Source organism: Rhagoletis pomonella, unplaced genomic scaffold (assembly GCF_013731165.1).
Source record: "Rhagoletis pomonella isolate Grant_MI unplaced genomic scaffold, Rhpom_1.0 Rhpom_scaffold_00003, whole genome shotgun sequence".
Classification (NCBI taxonomy): Eukaryota; Metazoa; Arthropoda; class Insecta; order Diptera; family Tephritidae; genus Rhagoletis; species Rhagoletis pomonella.
This window is the reverse complement of record NW_023458557.1, coordinates 27,068,656-27,079,198: the sequence shown is the minus strand read 5'-3', so window position 1 is coordinate 27,079,198 and position 10,543 is coordinate 27,068,656. Positions and strand designations below refer to the sequence as shown.

Sequence of the window (10,543 nt, the reverse complement as noted above, 5' to 3'; positions counted from 1 at the left end):
TCTCACTCTGTGTCTGTACAAATGTACAAATCGTGCGATCCCTGCTTAACAGCTTCTTTACAGCGTGTTCACTACTACTAGTGATAGCAGAGCGTAATTTGCCGGCGCAACTATGTAGGATAGTTTTAGGCAGTGGTATGATAGATTCTATTGTGAATTCCTTGGTAAGATAAAATACCGGAAATTAGTTTGAATAAATCAGCTGTTAACCTTGGGATATTTCTATACGAATTTCTGCAGAGCACCTACCGGGTGTGTGGTTTGTACTTGATCTGAATGCTTAAATTAAATAACACACCGATTTGTTTCTGAGTATGCTCCTAATTCGTGACACATTGGGCGCGTTCATATTGTCTAACCGTATACTGTTTGTCCTAGAAACGCACAGTTGAGTAGTTCCGCTAAGTTCAACAGTTGCCAACTTTCCGCCATTTTTCCATCGTACAATTTTTTCGCTACCTGAACTCAACGTGTTTCGCTCAGCCTAAACAGATGATCGAAAAGGTTTACGCCGCATATATTAAATGTACCCTGCTCATAAATGGAGAGTCAGCCCTTAATAAAAATATTATGTCCTGGCTATATAAAATATAACTAAAAAGTTCAAAATAAAATAATGTAAAAAAATATTTTTTTAAAAACAAGCTTTTATTTAACATGTACAACCAAAGTGATCATAGGTGCAACTACTTTCTTCGAAGCTCCGTATGTTGCCGTAGGTTGCACCAATGTATTTTCAGTGTAGGCCGAGAAAATAAATAAAGCCACGAAAAATTAATTCTTCGTCAAATATGTGTTTGATTTATTAATTATGTATGTATACACATATACAAATGTAAGGTGAATACGAAATATTACCTGTATGGTGTGTGATGAAGGGTGGTGGCTGATAGGCGTCCGTGCTCTATTAAGTGAAAAACTGGAATGCCCGCGCTATTTGTTGACAGATTTAGCCGAACCCTCAAACAGCGAGATGTGCTGAGGGGAAATTTGGCTAATTCGTTATAATAATTGGCGGGAAAAATAATGCAATTATTTATATGCTCATATTCGTATGTATGTATATATCGGTGTGTGTATGCACATGAACATTAGGGTGGTTCACCCTTTTCAAAGTTGTGTCTAGTGGCCTAAACACAAAGGAATAAAATAAAGTAGTGTAACAAAAGATTTTTTAGCATGAAAATTTTGTCAAAACTGCACTAAAATGATTAAAATAAAATAAGTTAAGGTCTCGTTAAAGCTATTAAAAGCCATTTAGTGAAAGGAGTTACTCAAACTCTAATGAAAATTACTAACAATTTGTACTAATTTACTTCGTTTTTAAAAAAGCTTGTCGGTGAATTCAGCATACATGCATAATTGGTTAGGTATGTATATGTATGTATGCAGATATTTAAATGCCGGTTTGCTATTACAAATACAAATATTTAAAAATCTTTTTAACGGAATCGTAAAAATGAGATTTTTGATGCTGTTTTTTTACTTTTTTTCAAAGATTGATTTACGAGAGACTTGAATAACTGGGCGAAAACTATTCTGATTTAGACTTATGCGATCTCAGTAGAAAGGTATTTCCACTGTTTTTATTTGTGTCCAAAAAAAGTCATTCGTGTCCCTTTTTTTCAAACACCACCACATCTTCATTCAACTTTGAATGACGTTCGTTCATCCTACCTTTCTCTTTCATCCTTTGAATGAGTTTATAAAAAGGGTGAGAAAATACCGCAAATTTATTTTAAGCTCTCGTATGGTGACAATTGTCAGTGTTGTTGTTATGACCTACTGCGTACGCGACAACGGTGAAACAATGTTAATACATACATACATATTGTGTTTTAGGCGCAATAATTGTGACAATAGTCATACGATGAATTTTGTCAGTGTTATGGGAATAAGGCGGTAAATCGGAACAGTTTAGGTTCAGATATTCAATTTTTAAACCTTTTCGTATTCTCCACACTCTTGTAACCGGTAAATTTTGTTACCACCTCATGAGCAGGTAACAAAATATTGCCCCGTGAAATATGCAATACCAGAATTTCAACAAAACTCCATAGCTGAATTGCTGAATAAATTAAAACGTTACCAAGGTAAATAGAATTGCGGTTGCAAGAAGTGGTGACAATTGTTGGTAACAAAATTAGCTTGTTACAAAATGTTCGGTTACAAGCAGAATAGGCCTGTAATTCTATGCGGAGAGTAACAACAAAAGAAACTTAATTTTGTATATTCTTATTTTAAGTCAAATAAGTATTTAGATCTTAAGCATGAAAAAAATTAATATTAAGTATCTATTTAATTTGCAATAGAATAGAATAGAATGTTTCTTAGTAATTTTCTAACAAAGAAGAAAGTAGACTTAGGATTATTAATTACGAGTATTAACGTAGTTTTTGATGAAGTTTTGTTTTTGTTCAAATTTTTAAAACAGTTTTTGACCTAACCGGTGAGACCTGCCCAATCTTTCAAGGGCTACGAAAGGCGTGATGCCTCCCCTTTTCAGCTCCGGTACGACCAATCGACTACGGAATGCTGCGACTCGCAAATTTTATATTTCGAAGTGTTTTATACAGCAAAAAAAAAGGAAAAACCTCCGGATGAGAATACGATCGGCTAGGCGGGCTAACCACATAGATTCACCATTGACTTACATATATGCAGGCTGAGACCCCAAAGGGGTTTTAGTACACCACGTGGGTCGTGATAGCCCACTCACTGAGTTTTATCTCTAGCACACGCTCCTTATAGGTATGTATACATATAAAAATGTTAACTTTTAAAAGTAGTTTTTCTTCTTGTCGGTTGGAACTTTTGTTTTCGATTGACTCCGTTTAACTTTGCGTTAATTTTTCACTCACTCTCCAAGCATAGGAAATCGAAATGGCCTAGCACTGGCATGCTGATCTGATATTGACCAACGGCTTATATCACAATTTCGGGTATAAAAACAAAATACACTCAGGATGACAATAATTACGTTTAGATTTAAGCGAAATGCGCGCTCAGCTATGTAGCAACATGGGCCCTCATCTCCGACTAACAGTGTTGTGAAGCGAAACAATAATGCCTAGCTTTGCAAAACGTTTACTTATGTTTTTGTTTAAGACTATTGCGGCATTACAAGTTTCATAGCCCATTCAATTTTAGTAAAATAAATAAATATTATAATATTATTAAAAAATAAGTAGCCCTAACTGAGTATATAAATACATACATAGTATGTAAACGAATATGTGCTTTGTTTTTTATTAAATAAAAAGTGGATTGTGTTTCATTATAATTATATTCAAGTAATTAACAAACCCGAATATTTTGAAACTGTGTAGTTTTTTATGTAAATATATAAATACATACATATGCATATCATAAGCATTTTTGTTGTTGTCAAACACTGCAGCATAGGAAGTGCGCGGTCAGACATGTATGTACATTTTTTCGCTTTTTACGATCCCGGGATTTTCGGGATGTTGTTATCACAATCCCGGGATTTAGACATTTATTACTTTTGAACAACTTAATTCGAAAAAATTACTTCTACCTCTCCTACCATAAAATAAATAATAAATAAATGGGTTTGAAACCTACTTTTTTATTTTAAGTGGCGCTTTTATTTTTTCTCTCTGACACACTGTGCGTCAGGTAGAAAAAAGTCATGGTGACTGTTGATAAAAAAAAAACCGGTTGGACTTAGAGAGGGAAAAGTAAAAGTCATAAATACCAAATTTTACATTATTTACTCACCCCCCTTCTTCACAAACGATACATTTCCAAAAAATACGGGAATGGGCGCGATACCGACTAATCAGTTTAGTTGCCTTTGGCGATTAACCCATTAAAGAAAGCGTTTCTTATTCAACTGTAATCAATTTTTTAAATGCCGTGGAATATTCAGGTGAAGGTATTTATCATTTATTTGGTACTTTCCATTTTCTTACCGAAAAATTTATTTGAAATGTAGATGCTAAACATTATTAGTAAAAAAAAGTGTGAGTACCGGTCCATCTGGTGGTGAAATTAGACGAATGTTTTAGAGAATTTTATGTAGTTTTCGAATATATAATTTGATCTTTGCGCCCGACTTTGCAACTATATGTAATTTTTGATTTTTAGCTTCTTTTTGCATAATTTCGCGAAAAGAATTTTTCGAACAATGAAAAAATCTCACCAGATATTGGGAAAAAAGCGAGTATTCACACCTAAGTCATTTTATAGTATAACCTTTGTTTTCTGAAAGTGGAAAGCAGGAACAAAAATTACCCAAAATTCCATCACTATTAATGACTGGGCCCACATTTTTTGTGAGTTTTGGACGTTATAATGATCCCCATATTTTATATTTAGGGTTTTCTAATAAAATAAAGACTACAAACTAAATTTCATCGAAATCGGATGAGATTTAATATTTCCGCCCACAAGAGTAGAGGGCGTGGCAATTATTCCATCTTTACAAAATTTCATAATTCTCTATTTCTAAGTAAAACTAGAGCACATGTCAAATTTCAGTGAAATCGGTGCAGGTGTACTATTATTTCCACCTGCCTTCATATAGTCGAAACACTGTGTGACGTCAGGATTTATTTTAGAGGACTTTGTAATTTCAAACATATGATTAATTCCAAAACTTATTCAAAAAATTCAATGCAATGTAGAATAAAAGTATGGGTACCAAATAAAAAAAGAAAGTTCTTTAGAATTCAAAAAAATACAAATTTTTTGGCTTCACAAGGACGACTAGGTAATTTTTTAAGCGGATAAAGTTAGAAGGATTTATTTTAAAGGACTTTGTAATTTCAATGATTCGATTAATTCCAAAAATTATTAAAAAAATTCAATGCAAAGTAGAATAAAAATATAGGTACTAAATGAAAGAGGAAATTTCTTTAGAAATAAAAAAATTAAAATTTTTTGGATTCACAAGGACGAATAGGCAGTTTTTTAAGCTGATAAAGTTAGAAGGACGAAATTCGAAAAAAATATTGCGAAATTTCAAGGATCAAATTTTAAAAGGACTTTTAATCTGATTAAGTTCTACAGAATTTCCTCTTTAATTTGATACCCATACTTCTTCTCTACACTGAAAATAAAATCTGCGGAAATGTAACGAAAACTTGCGTAAATCTTGTGAAATTTTTCGTCATTTTGAGCCTCGAAAGTTTTCGTTGATTTTACAAAACCGTTTTCGTACATAGTTCGAAAATATGAGGCATCAGATTTTTAGTACATTTTACGAATGTATTCGTACTATTTACTAACAAATTTCGTACTATTTACTAAAAAATTCGTACTATTTCTTTATTTTTTTTTACAAAATTTTTGTAAAATGCACAGAAATAATTCGTATATTTAACGAAATCACTTTCGTAAAATCTGCGCTTGTTTCGTAGAATGTGCGATTTTGCTTTCATTCTCCACACTGTAAAAAACATATTACGAATTATAACACAACACTTTTATTTTGTTTTTATCGTTTTGTTGTTATCGATGTTAAGCGTTTTTGTTTAACAAAACGTTTTGCAAAAACGCCTAACATTATTGATTAAAATATAATGAAAGAGTTGTGCTATAATTTTAGTCATGTTTTTTATAGTGTTAATAATAAAAGAAATCATACGTTCTACGAAAGAAGAAGAATTTTCTGACTACACTATAGTTTAGAATTAATAAAAAAGGTAATTTTACCTATAATAAAACTTAAGTCTTTTATTTATATGCATAAGAATAGGTTCTTTCTATTCTATTCTTTCTATTTTTTTATTACTTAGGCTTCATTCAATAAAGTATATTGATGCAAAGTGTTAAACTATGAGACTCAACAAAACTAAATGTAATAAGATATAAAATATGAAAGGATATAAAAAATACTGGTTTTGCTTTCTTAAACATTATGATATTTTTATGTAGACGCACTTGACAGATTCGCAGCTTCATCGATGTTTGTTTCCTTGACGACTATAAATTAAAGGAAAATTATAAGGCGTCTGAAAAGCAAGTTTCAGTGAAAAGTCATACATGTACATACTTACTTTTAATTACATTAAGTAGTGCTCCTGGCTAAGGCTTGCCGTTGATAGGTAACTGATGAAATTGCCTATTTATCAAGTCCCACAATGCAGCGCAAGGCGCAGCGTAGGCGATGTTAAAAACATTGTATGCTTAAAAGCATAGTATATCCACAAGTTTAATATTTAATTTTGTATTGTTTTTTTATCCAGCAAATCCCTTTTTAAAACGTTTAAAATTATATTATACGTTTCACAGCAGCCAACAATTAATTCCACAATGACACGCGATACAAAAAATATTATGAAATATTAAACTGCCGGTAATTGAAAATATTCGTATGTTGTACGAATTTAAAAAACATGTTTCTGCATTAGTACTTTATACGAAAGTATTAACTAAATTGTACGAATACCGAATTTTATATTTCGTAAACTTAAAACCATACTTATATATTACGAATGCCTTCCTACAATATACAAAATTATTCGTAGAGATTTGTACAGTGCTTTACGAATGTGTTTCGTAAAATAAACGTAAGATTTCGTAAATTGTACTGAAAAATACCTTACGAAAGTCCTTTCGTTATATTTACGTATGGTTCGTAAAATCTTGTTTCGTTGTGAAAAATGTGTTCGTATTATGAACGAGAGTTTCGTACATTGTACAAAAACCAACACTACGAAAGATTTTCGTAGCACTTTTATGAAATTTTATTTTCAGTGTAAGCACATTTTACTGAAATTTTTAAATCATTTTTGAATTACTGACGTCAAAATGAAAAACTAAAAACACAATTTTACAATATTTGGCCCATGGTTTCGCGAATATATTGATTTTTGTGTTTAAAATTTACTATCGCACGGTGTTACATGTATAATGAGCTAGACATTTATAAAAAAATATTAATTACACTGGATCACAAATTTTAGTTTGGTTTTTGTTCCCCGGACGCCACTATCCAATTTTTGTATAGAATTGCGCGGTGATTCCGAAAATCGGGTTAATTTCTTTTTCTATGGATACGTTTTTGAGATATTTGCAATTTACCGTTATTCAGCTTAAAGCAAAAATTGGTTCCTTTTAATCGCGTATATCTTACGAACCAATTTAAAAGTCTTAATATAAAATACGGCAAATGAAAGCTAATGAAATTCTCCATATATACATCACTTTCCGATAGAACTCATAGTTTCTAAGAAATTAATTAATCATTCCAGTTTTTTTTTACTCTTTAATGAAAAAATTAAAAACTCAAACTTTAACAGGAGAAAAATTAAAAAAATAACAGGTTCTGTGCCAAATTTTTGCATTTGTATTAAAGCCTGTTCTGTTACAAAAAAAAATCTAATTACTAATGAAGAAAATCGATGGATAAATAAGAAATAATGAGTGGTCAAATGAAAATTAGCAAAGATGTTTTGTATGAAAAATGAGCAGGAAACACGCTTTTCTACTCATATTTCAAACAAAAAATCTTTGTGCATTTTCATTTGACCACTCATTATTTCTTATTTATCCGCCGATTTTCCTGATCAGTAACTTGATTTTTTTTTTTAGCAGAACAGGCTTTAGTACAAATGAAAAAATTTGGCACAGAACCTGTTATTATTTTAATTTTTCTTCAGTTAAAGTTTGATTTTTTTAGGGTTTTCATTAAAAAATTTAAAAAAGACTGGAATGATTAATTAACTTGTCGGAAACTATCAGTCCTATCGGAAAGTGATGTATATATGGTTTATGGAGAATTTCATTAGCTTTCATTTGCCGTATCTTATATTAAGATTTAAATTGGTTCGTAAGATATACGTGATTAAAAGGAACCAATTTTTATTTTAAGCTGAATAACGGTATCTTTAAAATATCTCGAAAACGTATCCATAAAAAAAAAAATTAACTCGATTTTCGGAATCACAACACACTACAAAAAGCATTGGATAGTGGCATCCATAGAACATTTCTGTAAACCAGTGTTATTAAATAAAAAAATAAATATAGCCAATACTGGTCAAGAAAAGTAGTTTTTATTATTGCCACTAGTGCAAATTACAAATCCCGAAAATCCCGGGATTCTTGGCAAATAATCCCGAGATTTTCGGGACGTAAAAAAGGCCGGGATCCCTTACTTTTGTGCAATTGGAAATGCACTTAAGCTTGGAACACATTGGAAACGACGGGCTACGGACCACAGCTGTCAAATTATTTTAACACGTACTCTTATGTAGATAATTATTTTGGCGACGACACGGCAACACTACGACTAACCAAAAAGGTAGCTGTGGCCAGATTGGATCTATTTCTATTGTTCTAGCGACAGATAAGATTTTTCCTCTTCTTCTATTTTAAACTCAAACAAATTCATGATGTCGCTGCGGCGTTCAAAACAATCATGTCGCCGTCGACAAGGCGTTTAGATTATGTAGATAAAACCTTAATGTCGTGTCGTGTGGTGATGTCGTTTTCGATGTGTTCAAAGCTTTATGCGAAGCAAGAATTCGCATGAATTTTCGTTGATTAGCTGTCGCCGCTGATTTCTTTAGAGTGATGCGCGCACTTCCATTTGAAAAATTTGAGCATTGCTGCTAACGCATTTTTGTTCTACTTCAGTTTTCTTCTGTTGTTCTTTGCCTATCGTGCAGCATTCGTTCGTATGACAAAAGTTTTCGTCAGTACAGCAGTTAGGGATGTCACCGGCAAAAATACATCGATGTTTCTCTTTAATTCGATGCATCGAAATGTACATCGATATTTTTCGATGTATCGAAGGGCATACATCGATGCATCGATTTGCATAGGATTTTTCAGATAATGTTTCACAACAAAATATTTTATTAGCAAAATTGTAGAAAGTTAGAAATAAACTACTGCAACTGAGCTAATTATGTTTCTAACGGAAAGAAAAACATTTTGGCTCTGCCTTTAAACTTGTATTTATACGGATATTGTTAAAGAATGAACTATAAAAAAACTAACCAAAATTAAATAACAACAAAAATAATATTTTAAAACTTGTCAAAATTTGGTGCGGCTACAATTTTTTCGACTACTGTACATAAGTTGACTATGATTACTCGGCCGTGCTATCAATGCCACTAATATTTGTCTTACAAACAGTGTGCAAACCTCTACCACACATGTGGTAGATCTACCACATATTTTTTTAAATTTAGGTTTCTTTAAATATACCACATTTTTACACAGAATATTTGTTTACAATTTTCGCATAACTCTAAAATTTTCAACTCAATTCTAATAAGAAATATAAAAATTAATCAATAAATTTTTAAAAAGGTACATCATAAATTTTGCTTTAAATATGCCTTAAGTTTTTAATATTTCAAAAATCCGCATATTTATATTTGCTAAAGTATTATGCAACAAAAAGGAGTTCTTTGTTCTATCCTATATTTTAATACATACACAAAAATATAAGTTTGTTAAACGGTCGTATATTTTATCAACTAAATAAAATTACGACATTTTAAGTCTGGCAAAATACGCACAAATAATTAATTATTAAATACATATTATGTATATACGATATACAAACATTTCGCAAACCATCTTTAAAAGAGGCACAACTAAAAATAATATTTTGGTAGATTTTTTTGCATAAATCAATTCGTAGGATTTTTCTCAAATTAATGAAACTATTTTTTGCTTCGTGAATTTATTCTCTAACTAGCAAACTAATGTTATACTTGTTTTTGTATCAATTGCGTTGAATCTGTAAGATCTACAAGCACTTATACTATTTCCCGATCTTATTTTTGAGTTCTATGAATTATGAATTGGAAAATCTACCACATCTTACTCTAATCTAACACATGTTTTTGCCGATTCTACCACACAAAAATTAAAAGGGGTTTGCACGCTGCTTACAAACAAAATACGGGCAGGAATTTCAAAATTTCAACCCTGTTTGTGTGAAATATTTTATTTTTCGTCAATGTTATTGTGGCTTATTAACATTTTATTTTTAATATTTCTATTGTTTTTATTGAGCTTTGTACCACGATTGTTTATTAGGAAAAATTGAAAAAGCAACATAGTCTAAGCGGTAGAAATTATAGCAGCTATTTCGGAGATCACCACATCTCTTCATCAGACTTCTTTTTTCTATTTTTCTATTTGCCGCTATTTAAACTCGACAGCGTGGTTGTTGTTGTCAATTCTATACATCCATTTGCTTATTTTGCGTTTTTTTTTTGTATAGTTTCAGGCAGGCTCTTCCTAAACTATGTATTTGTCAATGTTAATGTGGCTTATTAACATTTTATTTTTAATATTTTTATTGTTTTTATTGAGCTTTGTACCACGATGGTTTATTAGGAAAAATTGAAAAAGCAACAAAGTCTAAGCGGTAGAAGTTATAGCAGCTATTTTGGAGATCACCACATCTCTTCATCAGACTTCTTTTTTCTAGACTTCAGCAGGGATCGAACCTGCGAATTCGACGTTCAAAGTCAGAAGCCTTAACCACTGAGTTATGAACATCCCGTAAACTCTTGTTGCTAATTCATTTTTCCTTATTCAACCA

The 10,543-nt window shown here is 31.4% G+C and overlaps 1 long non-coding RNA gene across 1 annotated transcript in view; it reads left to right on the top strand.

Annotated features, from left to right (window-relative positions):
- LOC118735101 overlaps nt 1-1,141 on the top strand; it is a 1,320-nt gene extending 179 nt beyond the window's left edge. The window contains exon 2 of the long non-coding RNA XR_004992508.1: nt 681-1,141. This is a non-coding gene — a long non-coding RNA (uncharacterized LOC118735101). The remainder of the gene's footprint in view (nt 1-680) is intronic.
- The last annotated feature ends 9,402 nt before the right edge of the window (nt 1,142-10,543 follow it).